An 18,728-nucleotide genomic window follows, 5' to 3' on the forward strand; every position below is an offset into this window, starting at 1 on the left:
CTGTAGAGGACTATGCTTTTTGTTTATTCTGACTTGCATCCACAAATGATATCTCTCTGCATCACACCAGAAAGCCAACACCCTGCACTTGCTGCTCTCAGAGCTTGTTGGCTTCCAGTCATGCATACAAAGCCAATCATAGCAAAGCCCAAACTACCACTCCTAAACATTCATGTTGCTTTACAGATCATTAGAACTTCAGAGATGCTCCAATGTCCTTGATTCTTCCAAAAAGTTGTCTTATCAACTACAAAGGCTAAAGCCCTGTCATGGTAAGACAAAACAAAAACCCTGCTCTGACTTCTTTCCTCACTTTCATGATTACATTCTGGTAAAACTTGTCAATGTTGCAATGTTTTATACCAGTTTTCTGTGGCTGATGTGATCAGATTATTCCTTCTTACTGCAGTATACTGAAAATCTGCCAGTTCCTGCAGCAAAAGAAGTGCTTGTTATGCAGAGGACATTTTCTCTAATGTTACTACACAATGTCTGCAACCTCGCCAGCTCCTTGAAATGGAGGTATCATATCTTTCAAAGTTCAATCAGCATGTCCATCAAACTGTGGGCATCTTCCAAGAGCACCTTAAACAGAGGGAGAGTGATAAAGAAACAAACATGTCCTGTAACTTCTTGACCCATTGACCTCCTCATGCATACAAAGAAATATGAAACAGATGTGTAAACAATAAACTATGAACAGTAAACTATGAACACCTTGGCAGCTCTTACCATGAGCATGTAATATCCATATGATATTTTCTGTTTTGTCCAAGTCAATACTACTGAAGAAGGATGCTTAGATAATATTACTGAAGAAATGCACACTAGCTTTACTCTTCCTTACAATATTTTAAATAGATTAGTGTACATAAGAGACTAGAGAATTGGGTTTTTTCTTTTTTTTTTTTTTGCTTTAAGATACGTTTGTGGAAATCACCCTACTCCTCTCATAATGCAGATACAAGCTGGATGAATGTTCCCATTCAGCATAGGAAAAAAAAATCTGACATTTTGCTCTATTTCTTATGCTATACTGTTTCATGAAGGTCTTGTTCCTTTCAGTTGATTCAGGGTAATCACATTTATTATGCCTCAATAATTGGGATTCAGAATCAGAAGTTGATAATCAAGGAAGGAGACTGTACAACAGCAAAAGTTTGCATACTTTAAATGGATAAATTTTCATTTAGTCTGCATCTATCAGAGAAAAGGAAGAAACTGTGTCAGAGAGTTTAGAGCTAGTAGAAGTAATGGATTCAAAAAGATCCTTAAAAGTCACCCATAGTTTGATAATCAAATGGGAAACTATGTTTAAATTTAATTTCAGTGCTAAATCACAGGCTGAGAGCTCTCTGTTGACTAGACACAATAAGAAAGTCTCCCTTTAGTAGCAGACATTGAGCAGCTGATACAGTCTAATTAGGCACATCATAGTGCACTGTTATAGAGATAAACTATGCAGTGTAAAGCTCCCATAATGATAGCTATATTTTTCTCCTCATTGTGATGGCCATGACAACAGTTCAGGGCAACAACGCCTTGCAACTCCTACAGTATAACTGTAATTCAGACTGAATAGACGAAGACTATTCCTCTTTGAAGGAGTAACATTTCCTTCCAAGATCCACTTAAAGTGTGTGTGGGGGGCCAGTTCTTACCAGGGAGAAACCTCTGTTAAGTCCTATCACCAACATGCTTGTGAAAGTGGTAGAAGTACCAAACTCCCGGGAACAGTACTTAATAGATTACATCCAAAAATCACTGATTTCCCAAAATGTTAAGGACAGAAAGACTTTGAAATGGGAAAGAAAAGCCTAGCTTCTCATATGATCAAATGAAAATCCATGATTTTCAGCACAACAAAAAAAAAAAAGTTGTGGAGTTATTTCTCTTTCCCTTGCTCTTTAAAAATAGGTCATGCATGTGCATTGTACTCTGCCTCACTCTTTTTGGGAAATAGTAATTTATTTAGAAAAAGCAATGTTTCATTTACTTGAAGTACATCCTGATCTCTTAGAAACAGTAAGTTTTATCTCAGCAATGTCCAGTTGGAATAAAGTAAAGCTTAATGTTCATAAAAGACCTAAAACCCGAACTTGAAAAGGTCAGTTGATGGGGTTTTTTGTCTTCCCTTTACTTATCAGAAGATTACTCTATAAGGCACAAACACATCAGCTATTATCTAGAGTAATATGTGTAAAAAACATTAACATATGGCTTGCAGTAGAACAATACATACCTATTACTCCATTCTGCAAGCATTTCCATATTTCAGCTTCTTGTGCATTAGGATGAAAGGCAAGCGTAATTCTTGCCCCCATCACTTAGAAACATCAAAATATTTGATCTGTAGTTTGTACTGTGAATCTTATGGAATTACAGTTGTAGCATTTCTTTCAGATGTTACTTTTTCTAAGCTACTTTGTGTGCATCCACATGAACCTTCCAAATTATTTTTCCTTCTTGAAGAATGTTGTTTAAAGAATAGAACCTTGAACACTTAACACGACAAGATACAAGACAATAAACAACTGAATCTTGAAATAATGTCATATATGAAGTAGCTATATTGGGGTTTAGAGAGAAACATCAAGCTGAGGAAAAAAGTTTTTGCGGTTTCTTAATTTTATTTTCCCAGATGGAGAACCATTCAATCAAAAGTTTCAGTGGAAAAAATAATTTCAGAACTTTTCCACTGAAACTTTTGATTGTGTACAGAACCACATGTTCCGTGGGGAAAAAAAAAAAAACCCTCATTCTGATAGTAAGTATCTCAATTTAACAGCTTGCTGTTTGGGCTAGACGTGAATCTGATTGATAGGTGAAAGACTTCAAACTCTGCTACAAATCATTTTCACTGTCCAGCCTGCCTGGAATGTCCTGTGTTCAATAGTGTAATGAATATTTCTGAATACATCTCTTAAGGAAAGATAGAGTGAAGGTTATAATTTACTTCTGTCATCTACTTGTATGGGTAATAATGACAGAGTACAGTGCTTGAGAATTATATCTGAATTTGAACCAAAAAAACTCTAATTGACTAATTATTGGTAATGAAGGAGTTGCTCCTAGATGCTCCTAATTTTAATTCCATTTCTCTCAAACATGCCAAGTTTTCCAGACATATGTCAATCAGCTAAAAGATGCTTTGTTTGTATTGTGTCTTCCCAGCTGTTCATTTGCTATCAGTGGACAGCTCTTTGGGCTAGTGCATAAACATCTGGAAACTCCCAGCTGGCAATTAACTCTCAACCTATTGAACTGCAGTCTCTTGGAAACATGAGAATGTATCAAGTGGTCTCCTGGGAAACAAGGTTGTTAAAGAGAAGGGGGAAACAAAAACAAGAGCTTGCTATGAAAAAAAAAAAAATATAAAAGCTCTATTTTAATTTTACCTCCAGGGAATTCAATAACGTAAATAATAATTGCATGGAATACAGATGGATAATGATCGCACTTACTGCAACTTCAACCCCACAGTAAGTCTCCTGAAGATTTGCCTGCAAGGCAAAACAGTTAGGGGACACATCCTGAGTTTAACAGAATAATTCTGGAAACAGAATTATTCATCCTGGCACAAATGAAAACAGTCTTTTCACTTGACGTCTCAGTGCTTATCACTTCAGAGAATCAGTTGACTCTCAGAGACTTTAAACCAGATAAGTAGTACTGACCAGTTAAAAAGCATTGGTCACCTCAAATTTAGCTATTTATAATTCATTATCTTAGTGTCTGCCATTAATGACAAGGCAGTCATTTGACCTAGCATTCAGGAGAGGAATAAAACTCTTGAGACACCTATCCTCTACATCAGTTAGAAGAACCATGCATAAACATCTCAAGTGCAGACTTTTAGCATTGAGGTTGCATGTTCACAGCATCAAATTTCACCTGCCACCTCTAACCTTCCAGTTACCTCAAGTATATACATTATCTATACCTTAATTAATCCTTGCTCTATATAGTGGGAGATGAGGATGATAAATACTGGATATATATTAATAGCTGTTAATTAAGTGCTTTTTCCCCTTTTCTCATTTTATTCTGGCAGACAGCCACAGGTATCCTGGAATGCTTTCTCCTCTTCATCCATTGTTTAGTTCAAGGACCAATCACTTAACGACTTATGACCCTTTTTTGCATTATGTGTTATGGTGACATTTTAGGATTTTACTAGAATTGTATACTCTCACACAAAGCTTGCCTTTAGCTTTTCCATACATCTAGATCCAGAAGCATTGCCTAAGAGACAGGCTATAATCATGATCATTTCCAGGTATTCGCTGTCTGTCTGAACAAGGCATTAAAGGTCTGGTCTAAATCTGATGAAAAAAATTACAACAAGATTTGAGGAAGGAGTCCTTAATCTTTCTGGGCCTATGTTTACTCTTTGGTGATATAAGGGAAAATTTAAAAGTTTGTTAAGTGCTTTAGAACTCTTGGATGAAATTCAAGAGCTAAAGCAGATTCTGAGCTCAGAGGTGTAAATCCAGTTGAGGGGAGAGCTTGCATGTAACTCAGTAGAACTTTGCAATTACACCAGTATAAAATTAGGTTCATTATTTAACCAATAATCTATTGCTCGTCTCAGAAGAATCCTTGGCTCAGACACTGACCTTAGTTAAATTGGTGATAATCTGGAACACTTAGAGTAAGCATAGGTAAGAAGGCTGTCTCAACTGGTCTAAGCCAGTTTGATTCACAACTGTTTGTGATGCTAGATTGTGCAGTCAACCACTTGCCACTGCTCGTCTGACAAGTGTCTACTACTATATAAACATTTTTCCTATCACCTATAAGGTTCTTAACTTCCCAAAACCCTAAGGCAGAGAAGCCATGAGCTTTAGTCTAGGAGCACACTATAGAGTTCAAGAAAGCAAATTGCAATCCAAGCACAACTATCCAAGACCTCCATATTATGTACAGAAAATAGAGGAGTGATAATATTGAATACCTTAGACCATGTCCTAGTAGTCATGGTCCAACCTGATAGCAGTTATCATAGAATCATAGAATGGTAGGGTTGGAAGGGACCTTTAGGGATCATCTAGTCCAACTTCCCTGCAGAAGCAGGTCAATCTAGATCAGATCACATAGGAACATGTCCAGGTGGGTCTTGAAGACTTCCAAGGTCTTGTAGAATCATTGAGTGCAAAAACCTTTCACTTCTGGGAAAAAAGAACTCTCAACTGGTCACAGATCTGAACATCTCATTTAGTGATGCTTCAGTCTCTGTTCCCTAGTTACATTTAAAATATTTAGATCAAGATGTACAAGCTATCAAGGTGGATCAGAGATCTGTACTCCATCTTCCAAGCTCTAGGTTTGTGTTTAAGAGAGCTCTTCCTCTGGAAACAAATCAGTCCCTTGCTTCAAGATTCAGGGATCTGTTACTAAAAGAAAGATTGTAACACTTAAGAAAACTCTTGCCTTAAAATCAACATCTCAGATTATGTTTCCCTGATAGGATTTCAAAGTGAAAAAGAAACCTTTTTTCTCTTTAACTATCCTAACTCTACATGTCTGGTTTTGAAACAATTCTCATTTGCTCTGTCTACAGTGGACTGCCCAAGGTTTAATCACTTGAGGGTTTCAGAGATTGAGCTGAATTTTCTTGAGGGGGACACAATCAATAAAGGCTTTTGGAACTGGAAATGTTTTATCCAATTTCTTCATCTGTTTCTCTCAGTGATTAACTACCTTCTGACTAAAGTTAACATCTTTGCTGGTAAAGAACGTTCACTTGGATAGAACTTTCTTTTTCTCCATCTCTCCTGCTGCACAACTAGTGAACACTGTTTGGAGAAAAAGATAGGAATAAAAGTCTTCCCAGATATCAGCTTCCCTGATAATTATATTGCAAGGCAGATTAACATCCGAAACGTCCTGCTGTGTGGAGTGCTAATTTTCTTTCTCCTCTTATGTTATTTTCCATTAACTATTATGATGCTGTCATTTTCCTACTATAGATAACTTGATAGTGGCCTGCGTGTAAAAGCATACATAAGGCACCCTCATACATGCATGAACCAATTTTAAAAAAACAAATTAAGAGTCCAAATCTGGAAATGCAGAAGTTAACCATATTTAAAGAATATTAGCTCACTTAAAATGCATTTATGATATTTCAAAATGAGACATGGATATGCACAATCCAAATTGGAGTCCTTCCTCAGACTAAGCAGTGCTTAATTACATTTAGCAGTGTTCAGGCAGACAGCAGAGAGACTTGGGTAACTGTTAGTGTATGTAAGCATTTGAAAACACAGATAATAGTTTCAACTTGATTTTCAATAACAAGCGGGTTTTTAATGAAAACAGCAGTTTTAAACCACAAAAATTTCTCATAGGAAGTTTCAGTAAAATTATTCCAGGACAGGTGGTAGTAGTCCAGACTGTAATCTGAATCAGACAGAGTCTCAAGCCCAGGACTTCTACATACCTGAGCAATGCTCATTGTCATTGGGAGATCCCTGAGGGTACATCTCTATTTCTTAAGTAACTCCACAACTGTCCTGCTTTCCTCACTGCAGAATTGGAAGGCTTTTGACGTTTCAAACTTTTTTTTTTTTTTTTTTTTTTCTGGACGAGAGAACAGTTTCTGTCTCCAATTCACACAAGGATAAATTTCTCCTGGGGTCACTGCAAGTTGCTTTGAACTATCTTTGCTGACTGATACACTCAAGATACAAAACGAACCATTGATTTGACATGAAATACACCAGGTCCTGTATACTCATAACCTCTAACATTTAAGCTTTACATTTGATTCTGAAACTTCCAAGACATTCTTGATTGTCTGAGTCCAAGCCAACTCAAGACTCACTACTCAATTTTCTGCAAGTCTAGAGATACAGAAAATTTTGCTTCCCAGAATAGGTATTGTACTTCCACACACATATGCCATCTCCTCATAAGAGAAAAAAGAATGTACATTACTGGTTAAGGTAACTGTCTACAAAACAGAATGCTAGTGTGCCTATCAGAGCCTGCAGCTATGTGATATTTTGAAGTACAGCAGAAAACTTACTTTTAGACAGATCGACCTCACCTCAGCTTCTTATTTGTTGCCTAAAAACTATGGACTCCATGTTGTAGGGAGACATGCATGCCCTCAGGCCCCATCCATCAAACAATTACTGCAGATTTTAGATTTTAAAGTATAAAAAGGCTATCTTTAAAGTGAAAGTGATGATAAAGTGGTTTTCTGGACAAAGCAATATCAATCCCAGTATTTGAGAACTCGGTCATTGATGAGAAAGTCATGGTCAATCTATAGGGATCAGTTAAATGAGGATGAGAATAAGTAGGTGTCAGCTTCCATTCAGCAAGGAAACACCAAATTTAATTTAAAATCCTGATCAGCTCTAAGTATGGCACACTTCAAGCTTGGCTCACTTCAACCTACCTATTACTTTAAAGAAAAATCCAGTGTATCTATATGATCAATTCTATGTCATAGTCTTAGAAAATAATAATGAAAAAATTCTCACAGTCTTCAAAATTTCTTGTTTCTAGTGTGGTGATAAACAAGGCAAATATAGAACGTGAGGGTTTTTTGTCTTATGATTCACTGGTAAAAGTCAGGAATACAACTAGAAACGATCCTACTGTTGAAACAAAATCTCTTGCTTTCAGACAGTTATGGGTTAAATCTCCTTAGAGTAAGTGCATTAATTAGACTCTGTACCTGCTGTTCTGAGTCTTGCCTTTGGAATGCCTTCTATTGTTAACAGCATAAGAACTCAGTGCATTTTCTAAAACATTTGACTGTTTCAGAAACTTTTCCCCTTTTCTTAATTTTCTTTTGATTTTTTGATCCATTTCTTTTGGGAAAGTGTCAAGAATTCTCAACTAGTTTCCAGAGATTATGCTAATATTAAACAACATTCACTTTGCATGCCTTGAATATTAGCAAAATAAACCTAAAGAAAACCCACCTCTAAAGAAATTAGTTTGTTCTACCACATACAACTTTTTCCAAACTTTGTCTTTTTACATTCACAAAGCATTACTTTAGGTTCAGGTTCAATTTTTTTTTCACAAAAAAATATTTTTCATTATCTTTTCCAAGGGTGAAGAATAGACATTTTTTGGAAAATAACATCAACTCTGTGTGCAGGAATTTATATTTTTTTACTTAAAAACATAAGAAAAGTAGGTATTTTACTCTTGCCATGAACATCTTGTTACATCATGCAATAATTAGTTATTTACACTTTTGTCTCAGGAACAGGCAAGAAGACTGTTCTAAGTAAAAACTTATGTGTTCTTTAAACAGTCTCATATTTGTTCTCTGAGATAGGGCACATGGTCAATACAGAATTCTGACATTTCCAGCTCAAAGTTGAAAGCAAAAGGCACCGAAACAACTACAGGAAAGAGCTATTATTAGACATCTTCTAGTCTATTCAGAAACAGACTTCTGTCATTATCTCTCTAGACTTATTGCTCTTACCAGTTTTACCAACTCATATTTTTCAAATTCAAGAGGTTCAGATTCAGAGTGGAACCTTTAAGACACTTCTCAAAATCAACTTCAATACCTTTCTGTTACTTGTGGTCACGTTTTTCTCCTCACCCTGTATGCAAGAACTGTAAACAGGACAATATTTGATTCTCATTGTTGATTTTCACAGGGCTTTGCTAATTTTAAATTCAGGTAAGTGCATCTGTAGCCACCTTAGGATTTTTATATAACAAATCAAATCCAAACCCACAAAGAATGAATTTCTTGATTCCAGCTGATACAGAAACAAAAGTCTTTAAGTAGCAGCTGCTCCTGCAAGATGATCATCCTGAGACTGGAAGTCTCCAGAAACTTGTAAGAGTCACAATATGAGCCAGAGAAAACGCTACAATACCAGCTGGCTTCACGAGATTTCTAGAGACAAATTTCAGCTGTCAGAACAATTAACATCCAAGCTCCCATAACCAGATGCTGTTTTCCATATGTTTTGACTTTGAATAGTTTCTTCTATCCTCTAAGTGATGTTAAGAGCAAACAAGTATTGTCTCTTATCTCCTATTTCTTTCTCCTTAGCCTTCTTTCTCGATCTGACTTATGCATTGAGTATAGGCAGTGGAAAAATATGAAGTGGAATCAAGTTTTTCTGCATGTAGCCAGAAATTAAGTAATCTTCTTAATCAACAAACCTCTATCTACTTAAGGCCGAGAACCACAAGACACATAATCTCTGTGTGTGCATGTGAGAGAAAGCAAAATGAAATGAGGCACTTCAGGAGTATGGAAAAGATGACAAAGGTTTCTCAAAGGTCCTATTTATCATAGCAGAAAGAAAGAGAAGTAGGCCCAAAGAACAAAGGCCTCCACTGCTTGTCTGGTAAAAAAAGCTCTAAGTTGAGCTAGTGTTGCATTACACAAACATGCTTTAAAAGCCTGACTAAGTATAAATTATTTAGGAGCAAGAGAAGGCATGAAAAATCTGGAAGATTTAGCTATCTGTCCACACAAATAGTTTGTAGTAATGATCAGTCTTGAATCAAAACCTTGCAAGACTCTACTCAGACTTAAGAACATCTGTCAGTCTACTCTTCTTAAATGTGAACAAATTCCTATGTAGATTCACAAACGTGTCTTGGTTAGATTCTCTCAAAACAGTGTATCATAGAATCACAGAATGGTAGAGGTTGGAAGGAACCTTTAGAGATCATCTAGTCAAAACCCCTGGAAATATTATTGTCCCATCCAGATGCACTGTCTCATTCACTGTTGTGGAATGGAGTCCCTGGATGAGAAATTCAAAACAAATAGTAGATGAATTTAAGTATAAGACTTCCAATTATTACAAAAGGTTTAAGGATGTAATCTTTGAAGTGAAAAAGAAACATTCAAGTTAATCACAACAAGGGTTGTGCAATTTACAAAGCTCCAGTGTACTGGGTTTAGGACAGCTCTTGTCAGTGTGAACAGAGGGCACAAGTTAAAGTATGTAGTGATCATACCAGATAGATATTTTGATCACTTTTTTTCACCGATTAGCTTAAAAAATAGAGAAAAAATATTTTTGTTAGAACTGAATTAATACTTCATTGGATGAATAGCATAGCCCCCAAAGCACGGAAGATTGAGAGGAGAAACGTGTATGATAAACATCAAGTGCATTAAGACTGAAGAGCTATCTAGCAAAGTAGAAAATCGAATCTTAAATTTAAACAATGCAGCAGTGAAAAATTCACACTTGAAGAGGAATAGAGAATGAATCACAGCAGATCCTAGAGGGTGCTGAGCCCCTTACTAATATGCTCAGTGACCCAAATCCCTGCTGGGAAGGATTAGTGATGCCTCGCACCTTGCATGATTCAGTTCCTAAAATACAGGTAGAGAATAGCTGCAGAGGCAAATGTCTCAATGTTCAAATGGATATGCAAAGCTGAAAGGCAGTTGTGTCAAAAGATACTTTCAGATGATTGTGGACAATATCACACACAATAGTGCACTTGTCACTTCCAGATCAAAGACATCTCCTTCCTTAGATGTAGATTTCCTACTGATGTCTAAAATTATCCTGGCAACTAAGTAAAAAAAGGAGAAGAAAAGATAGATTTCAGAGATGAGTAACAGAAATTCTTAATGGATGTGAAACATTGACTTATAAGAGAAGATTAAGAGAACTAAATATGTATAATTTGGGTAAATGATGACTCCAGGGGATAGATACTAATGAGTTACAAGTCTTGAAGGTGTAAACACAGAATATGGAGAAAGGTTGTTCAGGCTGATATCGGTGAATAATAACTAGGAATAACAACACAAAATTCAACAACTGAACATGAAGTATGAGTATTAGGAATGCTTCCTAAATGTTGGGATGATTGGTGTTTGCTCCTTACCCCACACAGCCTCCAAGATGACTTTTTCATCTAACTGATCTGTTAGACAAGAGTAAATAAATTTCATTGTTATTTACATTTACAAGTACGTGAGTGTAGTGCATGACCACGTAACCTAAGTTTTTACAGATTCTAAGTGTTCAGGGACAGTAGTGGAATAATCCCTTAAAAGTGGTTAAGGTGTCTGTGTGTGTTGGAGGCAGAGTTGTAGAAAAAAGCAGGGAGAAAAAACCAAAAAAATAGTTGAATCAACATGAGAGGGTGCTTCTCAACACAAACTTTTAACTTGGTAATTTTCCAGTGTCTTTCACATCACTGTTACATCCAACAGCTCTCAAAGCTTTTGTCTCTCTATTCCACGGTGAGGTGTATAGAGAGAGAGAATTGAAGACAATTTAATTGAAGACAATTGCAAGCGTGATGGAAGTTTATGACCTTACAGAAGTTAAAAGCAAACATCCTGCGATGCATCAAGAAGAGTATGGCGAGCAGGTCAAGGGAGGTTCTACTCTGCCCTGACGAGGCCTCATAGGGAGTATTGTGTCTGGTTCTGGGCTCCTCAGCTCAAGAAGGACAGAGAATTTCTGGAGAAGGTCCAGCGCAGGGCCACCAAGATGATCAAGGGTATGGAATATCTTTCATATGAGGAAAGGCTGAGGGAACTGGGTATGTTTCATCTAGAGAAGAGGAGACTGAGGGGAGATCTTATTAACATATGCAAATATCTAAATGGTGGGTGTCAGGAGGTTGGGACATCCCTTTTTTCTATAGTAGCTAGCAACAGGACAAGGGGTAATGGGATCAAGCTGGAACACAAAAAGTTCCACTTAAACATAAGAATAAACTATTTCCCTGTGAGGGTGATGGAGCAGTGGAACAGACTGTCCAGAGGGGTTGTGGAGTCTCCTTCCTTGGAGGTCTTCAAGACCCACCTGGACATGTTCCAATGCGACCTGATCTAGGTGAACCTGCTTCTGCAGGGGGATTGGACTAGATGATCTCTAAAGGTCCCTTCCAACACCTACCACTCTATGATTCTATGATTATTACCTGTCTCTCCCAGTCATTAGAGCAAATCAGCCATTCATGGAACTTTTATTATCAAAGTAATTTGAAATCATAAACAAAAGTTAATGTTGATCCAAGAGGAAATGTCTTCATTGGACCTCCATTTCTCCACTTATCCTGAAGTTTTATAATTTTAACCGTTTAATATATTGTCTAACCCAAGACAAAACACATTCTTTGATGAAAACAGTTTCAATAACCTTTCTTAGTGAAAGCAAATCTGAACAACCAGGATGGAAAGTTGTATTAAAATGTAAGTCAGCTGTGCCATTACCTGGAGTTTTTAAGAGTTTAGATAGAGCTGAGTAGCCACCCTCCCCCTTAAAGCTTTACTGAGTGGTGCATTTTTTTTATTTTATAAAGATTGATTTCAAGGAAAAAAAAGAAAGTCAATGATAAAAAAGGCAATTATGACTTTATTCATTTAAAAAAAACTCAAAACATTTAATATGACATCTTACTTGATACTTATTTCTCCGCTTACTTAAAATGAATGAGAGAAGCTCTAAACCGAGAATGAACACAAAGACAGTTCTGTACCAAAACAGTAACAGCAAACAGCTCCCAATTGGGTAGTATGCTGATTTTGGCTGGGGTAGAGTTAATTTTCTTCAGAGCAGGTTCTATGGGGCTATGTTTTGGATTTGTACTGAAAACGATGTTGATAAGAGATGTTTTCATTATTGCTGAGCAGGGCTTATACAGAATCAAAGCTTCTTCTGCTACTCAACCCACCCCACCAGCAAGTGAGCTGGGGATGCACAAGGAGTTGGGAAGGGATACAGCTAAAGCATCTGTATCTGAATGGATATTACATACCACATGACACCCTGCTCAGCACATAAAACTGGGGAAAGAAAGAATCAGGGAGCATTTGGAGTGATGGCATTTGTCCTCCCAGGTAATCATTACACTCGATCGAGCTCTGCTTTCCTGGAGATGGCTGAGCATCTGTCTGCTGATGAGAAGTGGTGAATGAATTCCTTTTTGTGCTTTGCTTGCACACGTTGCTTTTGCTTTACTTAGTATACTGTCTTTATCACAATCCATGAGTTCTACTTTTACTCCCTCATTTCACTGAGGGGAAGTGAGAGAGTGGCTAGGTGCTGCTTAGTGATTGAGTTAAACCACAACACAAGTATTCAGACTGTGAACAGTCTCCTCAAGAGTCAAGTGGAAGTCATATTGCCCAAGACATTAAAGGACAGATGAAAAGCTTTTTTGGATACCTTGTGGATACCCTACCCAAACTTTCCCTGGCATCAATCAGTCTCTGAATCACTGGCTAGTGGATGATTGGAAACAAATAGACATTAATGATCTGGTTTCACTTTATTCTTTTCTCCATCAAGAAAGCTAAAAATAGTAGGCCAGCTGCTGAACATCTCTGGGAGGCTGAAACTCACTGGAGAATCCCTGCTGATGTCAGAAAGTAGGAGAGTAGAGTTTAATGAGTTTAAAAACCCCAAACAACAAATAGCATTGTCATCAAAAGGAGCAGATTTGAACATAATATAAGGATGAGGGTATTAGAGTCAGGCAAAGTCCATCTTACACAATGTAAAACAGCAGCTAGAAGCAGATGTCCCAAGAAACATATAAGGAGAGGATGTGCATAATTCTTCCTCTGGGTATTCCTCTCAGTCTCCAGCCTTGTGGCTCAGCAACTGTCAAGCCAAATGCAATCTTTGTGTATACAGCAATCACTTTATGAAACTCAATCTCTTATTTTCCATAAGGCATTTATTACACTTTAACATTACAGGAAAAACAACAACTGAAAAATATTTAAGAGGTTATATTTTGTAGCATTTTCCATGATTTATAGTGAAAAAATTTTCCAGGACAAGTAGAAGATCCCTGCCTTGCAAGCTACAGTTTTAAAAACATATACTAAAAGAGCCTGTTTCCAGGATCACCTATAATATCATCTCGCTGAGAGGTCCCAAAGTTACAGGTTTAGAAGTGTGATCCACAGGGTTCCCAGCAGCTTATCAACCTATTTACAGTCAGACAGACTTTCATATATGACTTGATCTATGCTTTGGCAGGGGGATTGGGCTAGATCTCTAAAGGTCCCTTCCAACTCCTACCATTCTATGATTCTATGATTCTTTCAAGACCCAAGTAGATCATCTGGCAGAAATCTTGAGTTGCTGCATTTGTTAAATATTTTTGCTTCAGTACATCAACATTGCCCAATGCGAAACTAATTTATCATAGGATTTCTTCTCTAGTTCTGCTTCTGCTGATAAACTGAATTTCCCATGATTATACCTTCTGAATGATAATAAGAGAATACCCACAGGAATACTAAATCATATTCCCCTAAATCTCAAGAGGGAAAAAACTTATATATACCATCCCCAAGGCCATGAAATCTCTGCATGGTCCTTATATTTTTAAGGGTGAAAATATGAGATTTTGAGTTGGTTTCTTTCTTTCTTTTTTTTTTTTTTTAAATGCAAAGCAGAAGTCAGGAAACATTAGAATTTAAATTGCCCCTGTAGCCAAACTACCTTAATATATGTATGCTTTATAGGAGTTGTCAGTTATATGATTACACACTATTTTTTCATTCTCTGTAGTTTCTGTCACTGGATTATCTTTGTTCTTTACTTGTACAGAACCTAGCAGATCAGCACCGTCATCAAAATAAATGCATGCAGCCACTTTCTCTAGCAGAAATGAAGTAATTCACTGCCTGAATTGAAACGTGTGATATCATAATTATCATATCTTTAATTGCAATATATTAGGTTTATCAGGGTATGTAGGATGTTATGCTATAGCTAAGGCAGGATTCCTTACTTCAGGAAAGTGGCAAAGCAATAAAAACCAGAAATCCGTTGTCCCAGCTATTATTAAACACTCCTATTACTAGATGTGTCTGAAAGGCCTATTCCAGCCCCTGACATGCATACAACCCTTCTTCACACCGCTATAGATTCCACTCACACAGTACTTTTTTTTTTTTTTTCCCCTTCTCTCTCTACAGAGAAATTTAACAGATGCATTGCCAAGGATGCGTCCTGTAAGAATTCCATACCCAAAGATGATGAGGACCCGTTTTGTAGAATTTATTTCAATTTCAAATGTTTAACTAAATTTGAGAGCTCAATGGACAAATTTTAGTATCTATAGCTCCTTAACATATTGCTTTGATATCCATATATTGTCACATAACACAGCAGTGTGATAATGACATTTGGCAGCTCGTGCTCAGGTCTGCCCTACTGGAAAGCATTCTTCAGCCACAACCCACTGACACACTGGACTGAGGGTTGATCTTTGTAGATAGTGACTGTGTTTCTCTATCTCTTGTCTTTGCCCTCCGTGGAATACAGACAGATATCCATAAAGTCGCTCATCTGCTCTGTATTACCATGTCTGAGACTTTTACAGTTTTTGAGCAAGTGCCCTGCAGCCATACCACTGCCCCTTTGTCTACAAGTCCTGCGGATCTCATGAAACTGTCCCCAGAAGAACTCCCCTTGTAAAGGCTTTACTCACAGCTCACATCCAACATCAGGAAAGACTTAGTGGCGAGCCTGGCACTGTTAGGTTAGTGTTTGGACTTGATGATGTTAAAGCTCTTTTCCAACTGAAACAATTCTGTGACTGCATAACAGTCTTTCCCCTCACACATGTTTTTTGCACTGCATGTTATTTTGTGAATGACAAGTCAACCCAGATCAACTTGCAGCTACTGTTTCTGCTGATTTTGGTCATCATTTCAAGATCTATGTAGGTCTTTACAAAGTCAGAGACTACCTAGAAAGGTAGGAAGTCAGGTGTCGCCCAGTGAGCATTATGTGACAGGACGTGTTCCGACATTTTAAAATGCACATGCAGGGGCTTCCTATTCCCAACTGGTTGTTTAAGAATGCATAAATTCCTTCTTTGAAGTGCAAAAAGTAAAGGACGGTGGCTTCACCTCAGTACATTGCTGCAATGCTACCTTCAGCAGTTAAAAAGCAAAGCCTGTGCCAGGAGAAATATTCAAGATCATGGCGAAGAGTACCATTGCTATTAACAAGGCTGCTGTGAGGCTTCAGTATGAAAAAGGGGTAACATTTCCCACACATTTTTGTTCCAAGAGGTGGAATGCAAAATCTGGAATGACAGAGAGTTTTTACTACATATGTGTTTTATGCAAGAGCTAAGAGCTCTCTCTGCCTTGAAAAATAGGAAAAAGCTCAGCACAGGTAGGATTGTTAGCTACATACAGTAAATATCAAGGAGAAAAGAAGCAGCATTTAAAATAAAGGACAATGTTGCACAAGGACAAATAAGTATAAATTCACTATGAATAAATTTGATTTGGGAATTAGAAAAGGTTTCTAACCATCAGAGGAGTGATGCTCAGGAACTGCTTTCCAACAAGGAGAGTGAGTGCAAACGACCTAATTAGTTTAAAGATGAGGCTCGATAAACTTATGAAAGGGATTATGTGATGTGATTGTCTGTAATAGTAAGGAACAGATTCTGATGAGCCAGGATTTACCCCCAAGTCCTGTGTTCCAGGCCTCATCCTGTCAGTGTAAATTCTCAGCTGCTGTGCAGTGATTTAGCTGGCATCACAAAGACTACTCTATAGTAAAAAAAAAGAATTTTTTTCTGTTTTCCAAAAAGCATTAGGTTTCCTACTTCATCGAAATTAAGGTAAGAGAAAGAAAGGAAACATCAGTTCTGTTGGAAACTTTGGCAAAGTATTCCATTATTTTGAGAAAGAATCGTATAAACAGAAAACCATTTTAATATATTTAATATAAAACAGTCTATATGTTTGTAATTTTTGTTACAAGAGATAACATCTAGAGATAGACATATAAGTCATGCAAAGCATATTTTCTCTTCAACTCTACAAACTGAGCACAGCACTCTTGGCTGCATAGGAGTAGTAGTTGAATCATAGAACTATCAATTCACTCCAATTACTATTAAATGGAGTTTGGGAGATCAGCTCATCCAACCAGTTACCAAAATGTAAGGCATATGTAAACTACTCAACAATTTTTGTCCAGTCCACTCCTAAAAACCTTCAGAAATTTAAAAAAAAAAAATCAAAAACCACAAAACTGTATTTTAGAACCATAATGCAACATACATTACCTCAGTCTGAATCTTACTGAGCTCTATTGACTGTTAAAGTGGCAAGTGGAGGAAGTTTAGAATACAACCTTTCCTCTTTTTACTTAAAAAACCTTATGCTGTATTTCTGCAAAGTTAAAGGTGTCCTAGGATTACCCCAACAGTATTCTTGATATTAGCCATTATTTTTCCTTCAGATAACCGATAAGGTTCCCAGGAAAGATCAGTCTTGATATGCAAAGCAGTCTGACACTGCAAGGGAAATTATTTTCTGATAAGAATATAGAGCAAGTACCTCTGGACTCTTGAAAGATCTTAAGGGTGTCTTAGATTCACCAAACAATTCACAGGGGGGTTTTACCTGACCAGTCCAACACTTAAATGCATCCTGAATTAGATCATTGCAATTGTGGCTATTAAAGCCATAGGGACAGACCTCCCTATTTCTGTCATTACCAGAAGGAAACCAGGCTGCACAGACATGGTCGAGGGTGTGAGTTCTCATCTCAGATTTCATTGAACATAGCTTTCTGCTATACAGAAACGCAATAGCTGATGAGTACAGTGTGTTAAATTTCCTAAACCATAGGGTTTTCTAGCCACATTGTAGGAATCTTGTGCAATTTTGATTCCTCTCTGGAGCAGTGCTACAGAAAAGGGAGAAATTCTTACTCCCATTTCACAGATTTTGAAAGTTTTTAAAAAAGCAGAAAAAAAATCTGACTCCCTTTCCCATCTATGCACATGGAGTACTTAGTAGGTCATGGCTGTTTATCCTAGATACCAAGTTAAAACCAGTATTTTGCCTCTTTCAGCTTTTCCCAACTCGTCCATAGTGTATTTTACCCTCTCTCAACTTAGTCCATAAAGAGATTTGGGATCTGTTCTGGAATGGAAGATGTTCTACAGCTACAAGCTGTTATAGCAACCAGCCTGCCTACTGCTCTCCTGGGCACCTGCATTATGCAGAGCTTGGTGTTCTCACTCTTTGCTTCAGGAATTGGTGCGACAGTTCTGAAACACAGCTAGAGATAGGATATTTAAAAGAGATAAAAATCCTTAAGAGTAACTTCAAAGTCTTAACTTTTCCAAAGTTGCTGGGAAGAAGAGTTTTGCGACCGAAATACAGATGTGTTAGAGAGAATCACAGACAGTACGAAGGATGTAAAATAGCTAGAATTATCTACTGGCAGATGCTAATGTCTTATCACCTTATCTCCCTTGCTTTGGTTTTACACACTAAGAAGTTCCTCTGTAAAATCTCTTTCCAGCTCACATGCAGGATGCATGACCAGCCTTCATTCAACAGATCAAATTCTCTCTGATTTTGACCCACAGTATAGACATACTTCCAAATACTTAGAAGTTTCTTCAATATCTATATGCCTTTATCAAGGGCAAACAGCTCCTTCCTTCCATCTAATGTCAATGTTAAAGTCTTTCCTTAGCTTTTTCTTACTGTTGCCACACAATATGCCTGAGATTTGCTTTAAATATGAACCTCCTCTGGAATCACACCCCCTCCACTCTTGCAAGAACAGAATAACATATATTCTGAAGCACACTTAAAGATGCTCAAATGTATGTGTAATGGCTCATCATTCTGTATCTTTAGGAGATGAACAATGAATGTCAGAATCTTCTTTAATTTTTCCTAACTCATTTAGGAATCGCTTTCTCAAATTACTCTGGAAACTTCACCCAATCTT

The 18,728-nt window shown here is 37.2% G+C and overlaps 1 protein-coding gene across 46 annotated transcripts in view; it reads right to left on the reverse strand.

Moving 5' to 3' along the window:
- CELF4 (CUGBP Elav-like family member 4) overlaps positions 1 to 18,728 on the reverse strand; it is a 688,894-nt gene that overhangs the window by 595,696 nt on the left and 74,470 nt on the right. The gene's annotated exons all lie outside the window — the stretch shown is intronic.

This window comes from Colius striatus, chromosome Z, assembly GCF_028858725.1.
Source record: "Colius striatus isolate bColStr4 chromosome Z, bColStr4.1.hap1, whole genome shotgun sequence".
Taxonomy (NCBI): Eukaryota; Metazoa; Chordata; class Aves; order Coliiformes; family Coliidae; genus Colius; species Colius striatus.